Here is a 15,572-nt window from a genome sequence, read left to right on the forward strand (position 1 = left end):
AACTAAAGGAGCATAGTTTGAAAATACAAATAGATAAATGTAAATTTTTTGCTAAAACAACAGAATTTTTGGGCCATACTCTGACGCATGACGGTATTAAACCAAATATGGGAAAAATCGAAAAAATACTGAAGCTAAAATTTACGAAGTCAACAAAACAAATTAAATCATTCCTGGGCATAACAGGATATTACAGGAAATTTATCAAAGATTATGCCAACATCGCTCATGGGATGACAAAATATTTGAGGAAAGGAGAATAAATAAAAAAGATTCTCAATACATATATGCCTTCGAAAAACTTAAACCACTTCTGACCAATCCTCCTGTCTTAAGATATGTCGACTTTAATAAAAAATTTAAAATTGCTACAGATGCAAGCGACTTTGCAATAGGCGCCGTCTTAACACAGGAAGAACATCCGATAAGTTACGCCAGTAGAACACTTAATGATCACGAGAGGAGGTATTCTACAACCGAACGGGAGTTACTTGTTATCGTTTGAGCTGTTAACTATTTTCGACCTTACATTTATGGTAAGCCATTTGAACTTGTAACAGATCACCAACCACTAAGGTGGCTCCAATGTAAACAGGACGGAAAAGACATAAACCCTCGACTACAGCGATGGATTTTAAAGTTGGGAGAATACAATATAAATATAAATTATATAAAAGGAAAAGAAAATAACGCTGCAGATTTCTTAAGCAGAATCAACACAGATAGGTTCGAAATAAACACTGGAGAACAAATTGATAACATAAGTACCTGTGCAACCATTCACTCCCAAGAAGAAGAACAGAACGATCATTTTCCAATCTTATATACAACAGTTAACAGATTTCATACCCAACTAATACTGACGAAAGAAAAAACAAGGAAATCGACATAATCAACAACAAACGAAAAACTTACATAAGCCCCGATGACATACCAAGTAATTTTATGACGGATATATTTAGGCGTTATTTGCATAAAGGTAAAATAGGAATACATTCAACACTCACTGAACATCAATACCATAAAGTTCAACAAAAAAGAGGTTGTCTGTAAAGTCGGTTTACTGACGATAGTTTAACGTGACAACGTCATAAGAAAATACTGATGTAATGGTTGCAATTTTCAAAACAAAATTTTAATTTTATTTGTTTGATAGATATTTTGTATGGATATAGAGGAGGAGGTAAATGGAATCGCAATGGAATAGGTCAATTAACATTTACACAAACGTGAAAAATTACGAAACATTTATCAAATTCATGAAAGATATGTTCAATTTCGATTGTGCATCAGACGTTAATAAGTCAACAACACTAAGAGGCAACATCATCGATTTGACTTTTTCGCGACACTTTACACTCAAAACACTCCCTTTCATTTCCTACTTTTTCTATTATCGTCCTATTCTCAACAGAGAAATGGTTCATTACCATGCACACAGGAAGAAGGCATATGCAAATACAGATATGTGAATTTATGTACAAATGCGCATGTACATACATATATATGCTCACTCAAGTAGAAGAGAGCCAGATGTCGAACGCGGGGGCCGATTGTGCTCTTTGTCGTTCGTTCCGCGCTCTCGCTTGCGTGAAGCACATTAGCTAACATTTGCTTGCGTTCAGAATAGATTCGTACATTTGATATGTCCATATGATTTGTATGCATCTTTACATATATGTAGATTTGTTCTGTTTGAAAATTGCGCGAAATTGTATATGTATATGCATGTTTATATACATATATTAGTATACAACATATCTTATAAGGTATGTGGTAAATATTACCATACATTTTTTCCTTCATATATTATATAATAAAAAAATTAATAATAATAACATTAAAACAACAGGTATTATTAACAACTAGTCGTCACTAATTATAAATTCGGTAAGGATGATGATGATGCACTTGGTTTTATTTTAAATTCTTCAAGTAAATCAAATTAGTAATAATCAAAAAGAAGGGATATGCAAATAAAAATATGTGAATTTATATATGTACATATACATACATATATACGCTCACTTAAGTAGGAGAGAGCAAGATGTCGAACGTTGCCGTTCGTTTGCTTTGTTTGCTTTGTCGTTCGTTCCGCGCTTTCGCTTGGAGTTCAAGCAAGGTAACGGCGATTGAGCAAAGTAACGGCGATTGAGCAAGGTAACGACGATTGAGCAAGGTAACGACACATTTTTTCGTGCGTGCAGCCGGCTAAATCGAATTATAAGACGTTATCACGTCAAAATTAATAGAACTGTTTGACACACAATTGAAATTTTATAAATGCACATATCATGCTAAAGACATGGCGAATGAAGAAGAAACTCTAAAATACATAGCTAAGTTTCATAAAAATGAAACAGGCCATGCAGTTATAAATGAAAATTATACCAACTTAAAAAGCATTATATATTTTAAAAACCTAAAAACAGTAATCCAAAAATGTATTAATAATTGCGATGTTTGTAATAAAGCGAAATACGACAGCAACCCATTAAGACCAAAATTCTATCTTACAGAAACCCCAAATGACATTAATCAGATAGTACATGGCGACACATACACCAATAGCAAACATCGCTTCTTGACATTTATTGACAGATTTTCGAAACATGCGATCACACTTCCGTTAACGGATAGAAACAGTACAACCCTAGTAGAAAAAAATCAGGACCTTCTTATCCATAAAAGGTCAAAAGCCACAACTTTTAATATTAGACAATGAATTTAATTGCGTCAACATAAAAGAATTTCTCAGACAGGAAGAAATAGACGTTCATTTCACGTGTTTTAGAAGCTGAAAACTCACGAATTACTATAACTGAAAAAATTTTAAAAAGTATAGAATGGTATAACAAATCAGTACACTCAACCATTAATGCTACACCAATTGACCAATAGAAGGACGAATAGACAAACAAAAACTTCACGAAAAATTGAAAAATGATAAACAAAAGAGAGTTTCAAAACAGAATGAAAATAGAGAAGAATATCAACAATCACAAGAAGAAGGTTCCGTAAAAAATTACAAAGCACTAAGGCACAAAAACAAACCGAAATACAAGAAACTAAATTTAACAAATATACATCCAATAAACATTAAACGACCAACAAAATTTGCAGGTGCACTGGATACTAATAACTATGCTAATAAGTATGTATATGTATTACATACAACTAATAGTACACTGACGATACAACAAATAACCGGTAACGATGGATTCGCGCAAAAAAAATTAGATGACGTCGCTATTATAACGGAGTACGACATTGTTTTACACATCATCGACCCAAAAGAAATAGACACTATTTTGACATCTATAGAGGACCTTATTTTTGACACTAAATTAATAGAATATAAACCTTTACTCGAGAGTGAAATTAAACGCATCAGGGTGAAATTACACACAATTGTACCAAACAGACAGAAAAGGGGACTTATGAACATATTGGGAACCGGTTTGAAATGGTTATACGGAACAATGGATGACAATGACAGACAGAATATCGAAGATCATTTAAAAATTATAGACGAGAATACTCATATGACTATCTCCAACATTAACAAAAATATACAAATTAACAGCCATTTCAATGAAACTTTCAGGAAATTAAAAACCGCTACAGAAGACGACAGAAAAAAGATAAGAGGTAAATTTAACGAAATTGAAAAAGGATACACTAATCTGAGTAAACAGTTTATCTACCTTGATACTTTAATGAAAATAAAAATGTTAGAAGACAATGTCGAACACATACAAAACAATATAGTTTCCGCAAAATTAAACATTATGTCAGACAATATACTCACAAATGAAGAAATAATTAAATAAAACATAAACATCAATAAGTTACAAAATATAAAATTAGGAACAGCACGATATAGGGAAAATAAAATAATTTTAGCAATTAAAATTCCTAATAAAGCAATAATAGCAAAGAGATAAATTTTTACCCCTATAAGTAATGATAACTATGAAGAACTAATTTTTGAGCAAGAAGATGTTATTGAACTGAATAATACATTTTATAAACACGGAAAATATTTCTACAAAAACAATTTAAAACAACTATGTATTTTTAACAAAAATTGTAACAAACGAAAAAATAATAGAGAGGAAACAGTAAACATCGAAAACGGCTTGATATTATTAAAAAACCATAAAAATAGCTATAGAGAAAGTACTTGCGACGAACGAAAAATGTATGTAAAGAAAAATTATCTAATACTCTTTTACGATTGTGAAATATATATTAACAATGAAGCATATAAAACCTAAATAGGAACTTAAAACAAAATTTTGAACAAAACAACATAAATTTGAATATTAATAATACAAAACTAAAACCAACTTTTGATAAAATTATTTTAAAGCAAAAAAAAATATCGAGAAAATAAAAACTGCAATACCATAAACAAATCAACACAACTTATAACTTACTAACATTTTTTGCAATTCTGACAATAATACTCGTAACAATTTTAGCACTTTTATTCACTTACCACACAAAAAAAAATAAAAAATTGCATTAAATATAGCTCTGAAAACTCAGGAGAGTTCTCAATCAAAGAAGGAATGAATTACGTCACATGAAACGCCAACCACAATTCCCATCAATTGGGAAACATAAGAAAAGAAATTCGAAACGAAAAGTATTGCAATAAGTGTTGGAAAGAAATAAACAAATAAGAATAGCAACAGCAGCAATTCTTATTAGCATGATTGCAATGCTTGCTTTTAGACAATAAAATAAATTCGAAACCAAAAATATTGCAATGCTTGCTTTTAAACAATAAAATAAATTCGAAACCAAAAATATTGCAATAGCATAAATTCTTATTAGCATAATTGCAATGCTTGCTTTTTGACAATAAAATAAATTTGAAACCAAATATATTGGAGTAAGCTTAAGAAAGACTAGAATAGAAATAACAGCAATTCTTATTTGTACAAGTGCAACGTTTGCAATTTTACCAACATAGAAAATAAGTATTTAAGCAACCAAAATAAAACTGTAAGCAGTCGATAATTAGAATTTAATAAAGTAACTCTTTAAATTAATCAAGTGAATTTTTTTTTTTCGAACGGCTCGGCTCGGAAGACGTTATTGGCGCAGTCGGTAAACCTCAAATCCGAAGATTTTAAATAAATAAAAATATATATATATATATATAATTCCTTCTTAGCTAAGGACTAATTTTAAATAACAAAATTAAAAACGCGAATGGTATTTCCCATTTTTAAGAAAAATTGTTTTCCTCATGCCCAAAGTGCATAAACAAAAAGAGAACTCGAGACCATACGATATTCTCAAAGAGAACGATTTTAGTGAACAAGTGATAAATATAAATAAAACTTCAAATGTGCAACAAACAACGAACACACAACCTACAATTGCATTAAGCATACCATCTAGCGAACTAATAAAGGAAGCCGCCAGAATTAGAGAATTGAGGGGAGACAACGAATATGATTTAACATCGTTTATTCGCGAAGTAGAAGTCATCCTCCCTCTGTTCGAGAGCAACTCAGCGCTGCAGCTCTTCATATTTCAAAGGTAAATAATAAACAAAAATCAAGGAGAAACCCTCAAAAGCATTCGGACATTGGGAAACAACCTTACATGGGACCAAATAAAAGAAAAATATGAATTCGATACACAAAAACCAACTGAATTCTCGCCAAAGGCAAACGAAAGTGCAATTCTTAGTATATTTTTAAATGGTATAGATCCTTCATTATCAATCATTATACATAGTAGGAACATTAAATCCCTTAGAGAGGCATACCACACATTAGAACAAACTAACATGCTCAGACACTTTAACAAAAAATGATACAATGAGAAAAATGATAAAGGGAACAATTCTTTTAATCTCAATCACCATCAACACAATCCATATCTTCAACATAAAAATCCACATTCAGGTCCTTCCCAAAGCACGAACGATAGAACAAACTCTAGAAATAACCAAAATTATAACCAGTATAACGACAGGGTACAACCAATAAAAACACCTCAAAACTACTACCAAGAAAATCGTAGGGAAAATTCTACCCAATTCAAACAAAGCTTTAATAATCGATCAAGACAAACCAATCGCTATCAAGATACACCCCTACCAAAGGACGTAGACCATATTCAAACACACCTCGACTCGAACGAAATCGATGAGACTAATAACAATATTTACACGGAGGAAAATTTTCAATTGCCAAGCCATCAACAAATTTACCGATAGTCGAACTGACGATAGTAGATGAAAAAATAAGATGTCTAATAGACGCAGGGTCGACAACGTCACTGATCGATGAAAACAAACTACTAAAATATAAAAGACTGAATTTAAAGACACCCTTACATTTCAAAACACTTAACGGACTAACCGATATATCAAAAGAAATTATAACTGAACTACCATTGGAATTTAAAGAAAGAAACTTAATGAGCTGGAAAGTTACGAAACTTTCAAACAAACCTTTTGATGCTATAATAGGGCATAATATCCTTATAACCAATGGGAGCAGTAATTAATCTTACAGATGAAGTCGTAGAAATTCATAACACAAAAATTGAATTTATTAAGGCTTGCCCTTATGATATAGATCAAATCTGTGAATTGGAAAAATGTCAACCAAATGATGAAATAATGATAAAACTTATTCATAACGAAATGAAAAAAGAAGAAATATTTCAACTGGAAAGATAATATACAAAAATACCGACCTATTCTTTAAAGAAGGCGATAAACTTACTCACACACACGAAATTCAGCTTGAAATTATTACAACAATTAGTAAACCAATTTACGCGAAAATATATAGCAGAAATAAAGATGCAAATAAACGGAATGTTAGAGCAGGGAAACGAAATGTTAAAGGAAAGCAATTCACCATTATGGATTGTACGAAAGAAAATGGACAATTCTGGGAAAAAGAAGTGGCGGATTGTAATCGATTTAAGAAAGCTAAACGAGATAACCGAGAACGATGCCAAAACATTGAAGGAATCCTCGAAAAACTCGGAAGAGCCCAATATTTCACAACGCTCGACCTCGCTAAAGGCTTCCATCAAGTCCTTATTAAGGAAGAAGATAGAAGAAAAACTGCATTCTCAACACCCCTAGGCCATTATGAGTTTGTAAGAATGCCGTTTGGTCTGAAAAATGCACCGGCAACCTTCCAAAGACTCATAAACTCAGTACTCAGGGACTATATAAACAAAATATGCGTAGTATATCTTGACGACATACTAATTTCTGGCACAAATATCCAGGAACATACAGAGAATATATACAAAATATTGAATAAACTAAAGGAACTTCTGACCAATCCTCCTGTCTTAAGATATGTCGACTTTAATAAAAAATTTAAAATTGCTACAGATGCAAGCGACTTTGCAATAGGCGCCGTCTTAACACAGGAAGAACATCCGATAAGTTACGCCAGTAGAACACTTAATGATCACGAGAGGAGGTATTCTACAACCGAACGGGAGTTACTTGTTATCGTTTGAGCTGTTAACTATTTTCGACCTTACATTTATGGTAAGCCATTTGAACTTGTAACAGATCACCAACCACTAAGGTGGCTCCAATGTAAACAGGACGGAAAAGACATAAACCCTCGACTACAGCGATGGATTTTAAAGTTGGGAGAATACAATATAAATATAAATTATATAAAAGGAAAAGAAAATAACGCTGCAGATTTCTTAAGCAGAATCAACACAGATACTTTCGAAATAAACACTGGAGAACAAATTGATAACATAAGTACCTGTGCAACCATTCACTCCCAAGAAGAAGAACAGAACGATCATTTTCCAATCTTATATACAACAGTTAGCAGATTTCATACCCAACTAATACTGACGAAAGAAAAAACAAGGAAATCGACATAATCAACAACAAACGAAAAACTTACATAAGCCCCGATGACATACCAAGTAATTTTATGACGGATATATTTAGGCGTTATTTGCATAAAGGTAAAATAGGAATACATTCAACACTCACTGAACATCAATACCATAAAGTTCAACAAAAAAGAGGTTGTCTGTAAAGTCGGTTTACTGACGATAGTTTAACGTGACAACGTCATAAGAAAATACTGATGTAATGGTTGCAATTTTCAAAACAAAATTTTAATTTTATTTGTTTGATAGATATTTTGTATGGATATAGAGGAGGAGGTAAATGGAATCGCAATGGAATAGGTCAATTAACATTTACACAAACGTGAAAAATTACGAAACATTTATCAAATTCCTGAAAGATATGTTCAATTTCGATTGTGCATCAGACGTTAATAAGTCAACAACACTAAGAGGCAACATCATCGATTTGACTTTTTCGAGACACTTTACACTCAAAACACTCCCTTTCATCTCCTACTTTTTCTATCATCGTCCTATTCTCAACAGAGAAATGGTTCATTACCATGCACACAGGAAGAAGGCATATGCAAATACAGATATGTGAATTTATATACAAATGCGCATGTACATACATATATATGCTCACTCAAGTAGAAGAGAGCCAGTTGTCGAACGCGCATAATATCCTTATAACCAATGGGAGCAGTAATTAATCTTACAGATGAAGTCGTAGAAATTCATAACACAAAAATTGAATTTATTAAGGCTTGCCCTTATGATATAGATCAAATCTGTGAATTGGAAAAATGTCAACCAAATGATGAAATAATGATAAAACTTATTCATAACGAAATGAAAAAAGAAGAAATATTTCAACTTGAAAAGATAATATAAAATAATATTCGATGTTTTGTATTCTGTCAAATTGAACGTTTTTATTATTTTATAACAATTTAAGTTTCGTAGCTACATAAAAAAACTAATATTGAATAACAGTTTTAATTCCTATTCGTTATATAAAATAATATTCGATGTGCTCTTGTCTAAACTTGTGCGATCAATGGCACATCGGCGAAGCAGAATTGGTGTGGGAAACCTTGCGTGTCCGAACTGCTGTTTTTCCATCTTCCCGTTGCATTTTTTTGTGTAGCAACAATTCAGGTCGCTTTGCATTAGGCTGTACTTATTGATCAATACCATTGTTGTTTTTTTTAGCATAAGGTGACAATTCCGTTGCTTTTGCACACGGTGCCAATATCATTATCATCTTGTTTACAATGCAACCCAGTAGTAGCGTACTGGAGGGGAAATGAATGAATGATCATTGTCATTGTTAACTATCCCCCTTATCAAGCTCGAAACGTCCTCGATTCGAAATAATAAAAGGTACGTTGCAGCATCATCTTTGCGGTATTGATGGTAGAGATTCGTTAGTAAGATGGATAAATACGATTTACGTAGTCGCTCGAGTTTACAAATTTTGACTTAAATATTAGACAATTTTGCTTCTTATGACACATGTATGAACAATTAACTATCAAAATATATTACATACAATTATTAACAATCAATATTTGTTTTCTTAAGAAATGTGATAATTCAAAATCGGTGTGTGGAATTTATAGGTGAAACAGTAAGACAGTTAATTCCACAATTAAAGTAATTTTCTTCATTAAAGCTCAATTTCTCAAGTAAAATGGAAAATTTTGGCCTTTCTTTTATAAAATTAAAAAAAGAATTATATTTTTAGGCAACTGGCAGATAATTTTAAACTGCTGAAATTTTATGTTTGAACGACAAAAATTTTCATTCAAACTAAATTGCGTAAAAAATTTTCTGTCTGTACATATGTACATATGTAGTATTATATAATAATAGTAACAATAAAAATAATTTCTAGTTGTCTTTAAACCATTACTTTTCGACAGAAACCATTACTTTACCGCAGATTGCTTTTGTGAATTTTTTTTCCAACTATCAGAACTGTGGTGCCAAGTTCCTTTTCAATAACCTTCTCAACATAAATCCTATCGAGCTTACCTCCAAGTCTTTTATTTCGTTTTAGGAAAACCTTTTCACCAGGAAAATAAGTTCTTAATTTTTTTCCTAAGTTGTTCATGTGTAAAACTTTTTCTTGGACCTCCAACAATTTTTGTCTTACTATTTCTAATTTTACCGGAGGGTAATTATGGAATACTTCGGTGGGTTTAGCATTGATGACGGAAAGGATACTGCAATTATACTTATGTGTCGCTAGCAGGACTAAGTCAACTGTTTCATCTATCTTCTGTTGCTCTTTTATGCAACGCGCTATTTCCAGCAAGGTCGAGTGAAACCGTTCCACCTGGCCATTGCTTTCGCTGTGGAGAGTGGGTATAAAAAACTGTTGGATAGAAAAATTGTCCCTAAGTAAACTCTTAATTAAATCCGAATGGAACGCTTTTTCATTATCTGAAACAATGGTTTTAGGGTTATTGAATGTCAGAAAAATTTCTAATAGGGCAACTTTAATGTCAATTGAGGATCTCGATGCAATAGGTTTGACAATAGCAAACTTTGAAAGTTTATCGACACAGGTTAGAAAATGGCATTTACCGGTCATAAAAATATCCATATGGAGTATTTCGCCTGGAAGGTGGGGAATAGGGGTTTTTCCTATTCCTGGATCAAGCGGTTTCCTCTGGTACTTGTTTTCCAAACATATTTTGCAATTTATGATCATCGTTTGCAACATTTTTTTCATCTTTGGAAAGTATTTATTTATTTATATAAAATTAGCTTACAACATAAATCTTATAAGCTATTTTAAGTTAGGAGCTATAGCAGCGAGGCCTTAAGCTTGATAATTTTATATACATATGCATACTTCCATTCTTAAACTTAGTAGATACAATTTTATTTTAAATCTTATGGTAAAGATTGGTTCTTTTGAGGAATTTTGTTATTAGGGATATTGACTCAAGAGAAGGGACTGAGAGGTGTGAAATTGGGTTTGTGTTAGTGAATATTTGTTCTCTACGGGTAGCATACAGGGGGCAACTCAGTAGAAGATGAGTTACTGTGACTAAGATATCTGTGTTGCAAGTACAATATAATGGGTTTGTGTTATTCATAAGATGGCCATGTGTTATTTTCGTGTGTCCTAACCTAAGGCGTTCGAATTTTATAATGTCTAGTCGTGAAGGTTTTTTATTAGTTTTTTGTAGAAAATCTGTTATATCTTTGGAAAGTAGTATTCTCGAGATATTTGTTGGAAATTCTCGTGCATTCCACGGTGAGCGCGGTTATGTTCAGCTGCTATTGTTTCTAGCTGATCGTCCTTGTTAACCAAGTCTATCACTAGGATTTCTGTATGGATAAACTTTACCCCAGGAAATGTTAATTTTAGGGTATGTTGTATTTTGGCCAAAGTAGAAAGGTCCCAATGAATGCCATTGCTAACATTGGGGTTAACAGCATATTTTATGCACTGTATTAGGTTTGCGATGTTGTCGAAAAAGATTGTATGCCGGACGAGGTTTTGAAAAAGTATCTTAGTGGTTTTGCTAAACGTATTTGATTCGGATAAAACTAACTGATTTCTGAATTGATTAATAGGGCACTTAACCGATTTAATGACAGAAGTTGAAGACTCTTCACTGTGCACACTTTGGCTTTGTTCCGTACAATTAAGGTTGTGACAGTATTGTCTGGAAAGCGCGTCTGCTACCTTATTATTTTTTCCAAGCTTGTAGTGGAACGTAGGTGAAAACTCTTCTATGAAAGATTTCCATCTTTTCATTTTTGAATTCGGAGTTTTTTCCGAAATGGCAAATATGAGTGGCTGGTGATCTGTGAAAATATTTATGTTTTTTATTCCATACAAATAATGCCGTAGTCTTTTCAGTGCCCATACAATCGCAAGTAGCTCACGTTCATTAGTTGCATAGTTTTGTTCGCAAGGTGATAGTGTGCGTGAAATCATAGTGATCGGACGGCCATTTTGAGACAAAACTGCACCAAGTGCACTAGACGAGGCATCAGTTGTTAGCTCGAATGCTTGATTATAATCAGGGTATTGTAGCAGAACATCATCAGAAGCCAAAACCCGTTTTATTTTTTCAAACGCCTGGAGTGCTTCTGAGCTAAGCTCAATTTTTACACTTTTTGAACTCCGCGCACAAACGTTACCATTTTCACCCCGGAGATATGCAGTCAACGGTTTGACTATAGCAGCATAGTCCCTTACAAAGCGCCGGTAGTATCCGGATAGGCCGAGGAATGATCGTAATGCTCGAAGTGATTTTGGGGGTTCGTAATTAATAATATCATTTACTTTGTCTGGGCAGGTTTTGATACCTTTTTCGGATACCAAGAAGCCCTAAAACTCTACCTCGGTTTTGAAAAACTTAGATTTTTCTGGCGATACTCTCATCCCCGCCTTTTCAAGTTTTCCCAAAACAGCATCAATGTCTTTTAAATGAGACTCTTCGTCGGAAGAATAAATGATTATGTCGTCGACATAAACGTGACAAAACTTTCCTATTCCCTCTCGTAGGACGTCATCTATTGCCCTTTGAAATATGCTAGGCGCGTTTCTTAAGCCAAAAGGTAACCGACAAAATTCATACTTGCCATTATTTATGCTAAACGCCGTTTTTTGCATATCTTTTTCGCACATGAGAATTTGGTGAAACCCTGACTTAAGATCCAAGGTAGTGAAGTATTTAGATTTTCCTAAATTGGAGAGAATTACTGTTGTGTCCGGGATGGGGTATCGATCGGGGATAGTTTTCTCATTGATCTTCCTGAAGTCTATCACCATCCGCAACTTCGGCTTACCATACTCATCGAGCCCTTTTTTGGATACCACATGGACTGGTGAGTTGTAGGGCGAACATGATTTCCTAATGATACCATCCTTGAGAAGGGTTTCAATTTCCTTGTTAATGAAGGGAGCTACTGAAATAGGGTAGGGATAACTTTTACTATATATCGGTTCTTTGGTAATTGTGCGGATTCTGCCCTTCACAGAGGTGTTGTATGGCAACGCCCTATCTGGGTCAGCAAAGGCGTTTACGTTTTTATTTATTATATGACGAAATTTAGATTGAAAATCAAATGGGACTGAGTCTGTTTCTAGTGTTATTGAATTGACCTGTTCACTTGAGAGATATTGTAATTTAACCTTGCCGTTACGATAAAGTAAATACCCTCTGTCAGTGATGATTTTTGCATTGATTTCCCGAAGAAAGTCATACCCTATAATACCGTCAAACATGTTTAAATTTGAAAGTAAATAAAATGTTGAGGTATGGTCTAATATATTAACTAAGCATTTTTTATCAATGATATTCGTACCATTAATCGAACTTAAACGAAACGGCTTTTCTAACAGTTTAACACCTTGAAGAAATGGAGAATTCTTGATATAATTTTTTGATGTCCCCGTGTCAATTAAAATACGGAGCTCCTGACCGTTTCTAGCTGTCTTAGTAATATACGGCAGGAGCGAATTTAGTTTAAAAAATGTATAACGTCATCGTGATCTGCAATGGCATCTCCCTCCTCACGAATAATACAATCACTATGTTGGCTATAATCACTATAGTAGTAGTCCCTACACTCGACACCTTCCTGAGTTTCAGTCTCACATATCGTGTTGGAGTTAGTTAAATCTGGCATAAAGTTAATCTTCTGGGCCTTTTGGATAGGTATTCGGTCGGAACTCGATTGCTCTCGAGCTCGTTTATGCGTGAATTGCTGGTTAGAATTGGAAATGTGTGGCTTAGGGGTGTAGGTAAATATGTTAGGCTTAGAAAAATTGTTGTTGTGTTGCTGCTGTGACAAATAAAGATTGGTGGTGTGCTGTCTATAAAAAGATGAACCGTTGTCAACCTCCATTGGGGTTGGCATCTTCGTAACATTTGGGTAGGAGCGTGGTTGCTGCTGTTGCACTGATGCTCTGGGGTTGTTAGGCTTTGGGGTGTAACCCATTGCAAATGCTTGTGCAAAGTCATAACGCATATGACTCATTTGAAGTTCTTGTGCGACTGCGAGAGCGGATGGAAGATCTTTCGGCCTAGCCGAGAAAAGTATGTCGCACATTGGTCGACGGAGACCAGATATAAAGACGCGCAATGCATTGTCCCTGGCACGATCATTCAGAGCTTCTACAACATCATTATTGCCACTATGAGTCATAATTTGTTTATTAATTATTAACGATAATTGCCTATCCACCTTGTCGTAGTACTCTGCAATTGACAAGTTATTTTGTCTCAAAATACTAAGCTCGTTTTCGAATACGTATAATGGCCTTTTATCAGCATAGGTTTGATCGAGCCTGGAAATTATCGCCTTATAGTTTAAAACGGTATTAAATGATGCGAGAGTAGTGTTGGCAGAATCAACTATCTTATTCCTAAAAATCCCCATGGCTACATAATACCTCTCCGACCCCTCTTTGTAATAATTCATAGCGAATTCTGCGGCACTTCGCCATGCCGGGTACGTGGAAGACTCACCTTTAAACTCGGGTAGAGATTTAATTAAGTCTAAACTGGCATTATTTTGTTCAATTAATGGGTTTATGGATACTGGTAAGAACGGCTCGACACTGGCTGGTTCCAGCCGACTAACGGCTAAAGTTAGGCGTCGTATCTGTTCTCCTAGCTCCTGCTTGGTACGTTCATTAGACGTATTGACAATGTCTAACACCTCTTCTCTATTAGCAAACATTTTCGCTTATAAATTCACCCTTCGACGAAAGACTTGATTCACAACTTGACACAATTTATTTTACTTGAATTGGTTATTGTATGTACTAACGATATCACAACCTCCTGGATTTGACAGTCATGAGAGCACAAAAAATTAAGTTTGTATAAAAAATAATATATTCTCGCAGATTTTGAGGCAAAGAGCCTCCACAAAAAAAAAAATGTATATGTAAAGAAAAATGTATAAATATGAAAAATTTCACAAAAACAGTTTCTTAAATTCGGGCCTTGATTGGCCCAGTTAATGTCAAATCTCACTATTAATTAACACACATATGTACGTATCTTTATATAAAGTATTTAAAGAAGTTTTACTGCTAAAAGGTATCGAACTATCGCATTTGATAACAATTAAGTGAAAAAGTTCGAATGACCTTAAGCACTTTTTTACCTTTCTATAATTTATTTTTATTTTTCATTCAATGCAGTAAATAGAAATCTAAATTAAATTTTAGGGCATCAAAAAAAAAAAAATCTTGTGGCAGTTTTCGAACATGTGCTGTTTTTAATTTTTTAATGCACACAACACATAAAATTCAATGTTTAGGTTCCACGTAACCAATATTTGAAATAACACTTACATAAATAATTTCGTCGTTAAATTAATATATTAATAATGGTGTAAATCAGCTCCTCAGGGTTTCTATGGTCCTCTTCTTTTCGGGAAGCCCCACGTTGGGCGCCAAATAATATTCGATGTTTTGTATTCTGTCAAATTGAATGTTTTTATTATTTTATAACAATTTAAGTTTCGTAGCTACATAAAAAAACTAATATTGAATAACAGTTTTAATTCCTATTCGTTATATAAAATAATATTCGATGTGCTCTTGTCTAAACTTGTGCAATCAATGGCACATCGGCGAAGCAGAATTGGTGTGGGAAACCTTGCGTGTCCGAACTGCTGTTTTTCCATCTTCCCGTTGCATT

The sequence above is a fragment of the Anastrepha ludens genome, chromosome X (assembly GCF_028408465.1).
Source record: "Anastrepha ludens isolate Willacy chromosome X, idAnaLude1.1, whole genome shotgun sequence".
NCBI lineage: Eukaryota > Metazoa > Arthropoda > Insecta > Diptera > Tephritidae > Anastrepha > Anastrepha ludens.